Source organism: Primulina huaijiensis, chromosome 15 (genome assembly GCF_012295235.1).
Source record: "Primulina huaijiensis isolate GDHJ02 chromosome 15, ASM1229523v2, whole genome shotgun sequence".
NCBI lineage: Eukaryota > Viridiplantae > Streptophyta > Magnoliopsida > Lamiales > Gesneriaceae > Primulina > Primulina huaijiensis.
In genome coordinates this window covers 17,091,280-17,098,316 of record NC_133320.1, presented here as the reverse complement: position 1 = coordinate 17,098,316, position 7,037 = coordinate 17,091,280, and positions in this window count along the sequence as shown.

Genomic DNA, 7,037 nt, shown 5'->3' with positions numbered 1-7,037 from the left:
TCTTACTAAATATGTTTTATTTTCAGGTTTTCTACGTGTTGGTAAAATAATGATAACTCAAGCTAGAAAATTCAAATGGAGGTGATTCAAATATTTTTGGAATCCTTGAGAAATTATCTACAACTTTGCAGAAGATATGATTGCCTAAAAAGGTGGTTAAGATGATCAAATTGTGAAAATATCAAAAGGAGGACAAATTTACTTTCACCATGACCATCATATAGTAAAAAAATCATAACTATTTCAATATTTAACCAAATGAGGTGAACCAAGTTGCCAAATTCATCTACAGACAATTCCCCACATGTTTACTGTTTTGAGCTGAGTCAAATTCGGTGATTAAAGTCGTGGAACAAAGCATTGAAAGAAGGGGCATGAAATTTAAGTTGGAGGAGACAAAGACTACTATTACAACTACATTGCATTAATAGAATTTTTGACACTTTCTCTCATTTGGCCTATAAATAGAGGCCTTGTGCTAGTTTGAGAATCATTCTATCTCATTGTAAAATATAGTGTGGGTATGTATAAAAGTTCTAACTTCCAATATATTTTTCATTTTCCAAATTATGAGTGATGTTTTTAGTGTTGATCAAAAGTAAGTTAATGGAAAGCTAAATCTATTATGTCAAGGTGAAGAGGATGAATTCTTGGTGAAGTAAGATTGTTTATATTTTGTATATTCTTTCTTTAGTTCTTTTTATTTTGCTAATTTCTTTTTATTGTAGGTATAAAAATGAATTATTTGTTGTTATCAATTTATATCAAATGTTGTTATCGCAACTAACTTTTACTTTCCGCATCTAACTTTTACTTTCCCGCAACTAACTTATTAAATTATACATTTCATTTAGGCAATAGCATGACTCTGCCGGTTGTTTTAAATGAAATATAATGATTTAATTTAACAATTATTTTATGCAGTTATATATTTATATAATTATATATATAATCATAGGTACCATATATAAAATATCGGTGAATTCGGTATTTTCTATAGTGGGAACTATATTATATTAGGTGTGTGTTTAAATATTTTTATTTTCTTGGAACCATTATTTATGATGGTTTCCTTTGTTTTACTTTTAGTTAAACAATATTGCATAAACCAAGAATAAATCCTCGAACCTTGACAAAATTTATAATTTGTAAACTTCGTTCTTGCATTTGGTAATCTATAAATTAATAAATTTAAACCTAAAATAACCTCTCTGTGGATCGATCTCGTACTTACGAAATATATTACTTGGAGACAACCTACACTTGGGTGAATTATAATTTAAGTAGTAGCACTGAACGAGATTTCTCTAAACGAATCTTAATCTTTTCTAAAGTGATTGAGATGATAGAAATATTAATCGGAGATGCTGAACAAACACCTTGATTCAATGTAAAACACCACCGATTTATTTTCATTATACATGAGCTGACATTCTGTTAGGAAACAATTTCCTACACAAGAAAATGAGACTAAAAGATTAGTGTTCACAAAACCATAAGATCACAAAGTCATAGTCCAGAAACTAAAAGAGGTATTTTATAGAAAATTGTCAATCTAGTTTCGCAGCAAGCGTGGTTATGGAGGAAAAATTCTGAATCCAAAAATGAAATATTCTAGAATGTTTGGAGAAACAATGCTCCAATTGAAAGCAGAAAAGGACCTTCGACCAAAAGAAATAGAATTTCTCAAGATAGCTAGCTATGCAAAAGAATGATATAGAGTTTGAATTGAAAGTATCCTTGGATGATGTCAAGAAAAAGATCTGAAATATTACAACGAAGATCCATTGGCATGGTGGGATAAAAATCAAATCAAAGTTAGCATTAAAATCATGGAAGACAAAGAGAATGAATTTTTCAGTTGCAAGCATATCCCAATTAACATAATTGATCAAAAGGATATATAGATTATTATCAAAGAACATCTGGAGCTTGGACTAATCAAAGTAGGAATATCATCATATTGTCGTCCGGGTTTTCTGTAAGAAATCATTGTGAGATCAAAATAAACTGACCCAAGTTGATAATTAATTATCAAGAAATTAATAAAATCTTGGATTTTGATGAATATTTCATACATAGCAGAGAATATTTGATTGGTTGTATACACAATGCTAAAATATTATCTAAATTCAACTGTAAGTCCAAATTCTATCAAATTCGGATGCAAGAGGAAAGCAAGAAATACATAACTTACTCCACACCACAAGGACACTATATTTGGGAAGTATTATAACCAATGGAATTGACTAATTTACCCAAAATATTTCAAATAAATATTTATAATCTATTCAAGGATTATTTCAAATTCATTTTTGTCTATATTTATTATGTTTTAATAGCATCTAAAAATATGGAAAAACATATCAAACATTTAGAGATTTTCTCTAATGTTTGTAAGGAAAAAGGATTAGTCTTATCTGTAAAGAAAGCAAGCATTGCTACAAGAAATATTCAATTCCTCGGAATAGAAATTGAATAATTCTACAAGAACACATATTAGAAAAAATACATAATTTTTCAATTAAACTAAAAGATAAAAACAACTACAATGTTTATTAATGGTAGTTAATTTTACCAGGATGTTTTTAAGAACCTAGCAAAACACATAAGTCTTTAGTTCATTATTGAAAAAAGAAGCAAAATTTATATGGATAGAAGAACACACAAAAGAACTTAGCCAACTAAAAGAAATTTGTAAAAAATCTTCCAAAAATGACTATTCTTCAAGATGAAGATTATCTGATATAATACACAGATGTCAATGATCATTGGTAAGCAACGGTTTTACAAAGCTCACGCTAGAAGCAGAACAACCAAGCAGGTACTGCAGTGATCTGCAATCTAAACAAGAAGTCATATGTGGGGCCCCGGGTCCGACATCCACCGACTCATCCGCTCGGGGTGGGTTGCTGTGTTCTACAATCCTAGGACTATGGTGCGCCTATAGAGAGTGTTCAGGCCATAGCAGCGACCTCCGCATACACTATGCCAACTCAACTATAGCCCCATACGTCCAACAAATCAATAAATCAAGGCGACCTCCATCATATCAAATCTGAATCGACAAGTGGCTCAATATGCAATGTAATGATGCAAATCAATATCATCATTTCAATATCATATTAAACTCATCTCAAGACAACAATCATCATCAAATCACAAGTATTTCATCGAGCCATAGAATTTTCAATTTAAAATAAAAATGATACTTTTACCTCGTATGTTACCGACCGTAACATACCTTTCAAATATTACCAAAAGGAGATCGAAAGGTGTAGTCGAGAAGTCTTGAATCTTTGAAGTATACTATAACTCAAGAACTCGGTTCATTTATCAAAATAGAGCAGTTTCTGTACAAAATTCATAATTAATTCAATATTGATTCAAATCAAGATCCGCGAATTGGATATGCAAGAAAACTCAAAGCCCAACACTTTTTCTTCACAAAGTTTTGTCAAACAAAGTTGTTTACCCATGTGTTCATAATCTGAAACATACAACATCATTCTCACGAATTCTGCGTCAACACATTTCTGGCACACTTTATTCTTTTGAGCATAACTTCCTCAATATCCAATGGAATCAAGCCAATTTGTTATCATTTTGAAGATAAGACAATGCTCTATAACTTTAATTTGAACATCAAATTCAGAATCTCAACCAATTAATACCAGAATTTGAATAAACATAAGGCATGTACACAAATCTGCACTAACTCGGAATTCCAGACAAGTTTTAGTAAAAATTACATATCTCTCTCATTTCTTCATGAAATTGAGTGATTCAAGAACCAAATCGAAGCTAACTCCATACTCTACAAGTTTGATGAAGACCATAACATCAAAATCCAAATAGAAACGTCCCATATACCCGAAATACAGTAGGCATAAAAACTTATCTTGCACAAAAACAAGAAACCATGCTCATATCCATTTTAAATTTAAACCAACTCAATTATAACATCTTCAACATCTTAATATCTCAAATATCAACTCAAATATCAATTCTAAACTTCAACCAATTTCCAAACTTGAATAAAAATGGGAAATACTTACATTCCCGTGAAGCCCGTGACGAGAGGATGACAAATCTAACTTCATTTCATAATTTTCTTGAACAAATCTCTCATAGATTGAAGAAAGAAATGTAGAAAAGGGAAGGAAAGAGGGTTTCGGTGGAGGAGAAGGAGGAGAAATGATTGAAGGAGGTGAAAGTTGACTTAAATATTGATTTTTCGCGTCTGTAGCGCCGCAGCGCCATTTTCTAGCGCCTCAGCGCCAAATTCCCGAACTGTCAGTGCCTAGGCGCCACTATTCAAGCCCTGCAGCGCGTAAATATTGACTCGTGAACAGTAACTTTTTAAAAAAAAAAATTTTTTTTTAAAATCAGGCATTACAATTTCTCCCCTCTAAAAATAGATTTCGTCCTCGAAATCAAATCATCAATTTCAAGTCTACGATATGATGATCAATACTGAAAATAGAAGCATACTTCATTTGAATAACTCTAGATATTTATGTCTCATTTTTTCTTCTAATTCCCAAGTTGCCTCCTCGACACCATGTCTGTTCCACTGTACTTTAATCAACGGTATCAATTTATTTCTGAGTTGCTTATTTTTTCTATCTAGAATTTTAATCGGTCTCTCAATGTAGCTCAAATTCTGATCTAACTCAACTTCATCGGGTGGAAGTACATGAGAAGGATCTGGATGATATTTCCTCAACATGGACACATGAAAAACATCATGAACACCTGATAACGCAGGAGGAAGAGCTAATCTATAAGCCAAATCACCAACACGTTCCAAAATCTCATACGGACCTACAAATCTCGGTGATAATTTTCCTTTCTTTCCAAATCTAACTGTACCACGGAAAAAAGATATTTTCAGAAAAACTCTGTCACCTTTCTCAAAAATCAATGGTCGTCTCCTGATGTTCGCATACTTAGCCTGCCTATCCTGAGCAGCTTGCATACGACTCTGCATCAATTTCACCTTCTCTGTCATATCTCTTATCATATCAGGTCCTACAATTGGGGCTTCAGATAAATCGTCCCAATACAAAGGAGATCGACACTTCCTGCCATATAGTGCTTCAAATGGTGACATTCCAATGCTCACTTGATAACTGTTGTTATAAGAAAACTCGACAAGTGGTAACGATTCCTGCCAACCAATACCGAAATCCATCAATACAGCTCTTAGCATATCCTCCAATGTCTGAATAGTACGTTCTGACTGTCCGTCTGTCTGAGGATGATATGCTGTACTTAAATGCAAACGAGTACCAAGGGCCTCTTGTAAACTCTGCCAAAAATGAGAAGAAAATCTAGGATCACGATCTGATACAATGTACTTAGGCACACCATGCAATCGCAAAACTTCTCTGATGTACAATCTAGCCATCTGATCATGCCTATATGCCATCTGATAAGGAATGAAACACGAAGACTTGGTTAATTTGTCAACGATAACCCAAATTGCATCGCAACCCCTCGACGACCTCGGAAATTTTGTGACAAAGTCCATGGTGATATGGTCATACTTCCATTCTAGAACCTTAAGGCTATGCAGAAGACCTCCTGGTCGCTTCCTTTATGCTTTCACTTGTTGACAATTCAAACATCGAGATACAAATTCTTCTATGTCAGTTTTCATTCTTTTCCACCAAAATTGTTTCTTCAAGTCATTGTACATCTTTTTACTTCGAGGGTGTACACTGAACTTACTGCAATGAGCATCACGCAAAATCTGTATCCTCAATTCTGAAATATTTGAAACTACAATACGATCATTCACAAACAAAATACCATCAGTATTGACCTGAAATTCTGACCGATGTCCTGATCTGACGAGTTCAACTGATTTCTGAATGCTTTATCTACCCTTTAGGCCTCTTTAATTTTTACAAACAACTCTGGCTCTGCCTGAATCACAAATACTCTTACAGGTTGAGTATCTACCACAGAATCCAAACCAGACAGACAACAGTCTTCTACTAGATCAGATACACTGCTAGTGATCAAGGACATAATGCATACTTTTCTGCTCAAAGCATCGGCTGCTGCATTAGACTTGCCTGGATAATATTTTATTTCGCAATCATCGTCTTTTAACAAGTCTAACCAACATCTCTGTCTCATGTTCAGCTCCGCTCGTGAAAAGAGGTATTTCAAACTCTTATGATCAGTGAATATCTCAAATGTCTCCCCATACAAGTAGTGACGCCAAATCTTTAGAGAAAAAACCACTGCTGCTAGTTCCAAGTCATGCACTCGTATTTAGACTCATGTGGCTTCAACTGTCGTGAAGCATAGGCAACAACACGACCATGCTGCATTAATACAAAACCCAGTCCTTGATGTGAAGCATTAGTGTGCACTGTAAATCCTCCTACACCTGATGGAATAGTCAGAACTGGAGCACTAGTCAATCTCTTTTTAAGTTCAACAAAACATGCCTCACATGCCTGAGACTAAATAAATGGTGCATTCTTTTGTGTCAGCTGGGTAATTGGCCTCGCCATCTGTGAGAATCCTTTAATAAATCTGCGATAATAGCGTGCCAAACCCATAAAACTATGTACCTCAGGAACTGATGTCGGTCTAGACCAATTGATGACTGCCTCAACTTTACTCGGATCAACTGATATACCAGCCCTGGAAATCACATGTCCAAGGAAAACCACTCTATCCAACCAAAACTCACATTTGGATAATTTAGCATACAACTTTTCAGTTCTCAAACTCTGCAAAACAGCTCTCAAGTGCTCGGCATGCTCAAATTCAGATTTTGAATAAATAAGAATATCATCAATGAATATCACAACAAATTGATCTATATACCTTTGAAACACACGGTTCATCAAATCCATAAATACCGCAGGTGCATTGGTCAACCCAAAAGGCATAACCAAAAATTCAAAATGCCCATACCTGGTACGAAAAGCAGTCTTAGGCACATCTGCCTCTCTAACTCTTAACTGATGATATCCAGATCTTAAATCAATCTTAGAATATACAGAAGAACC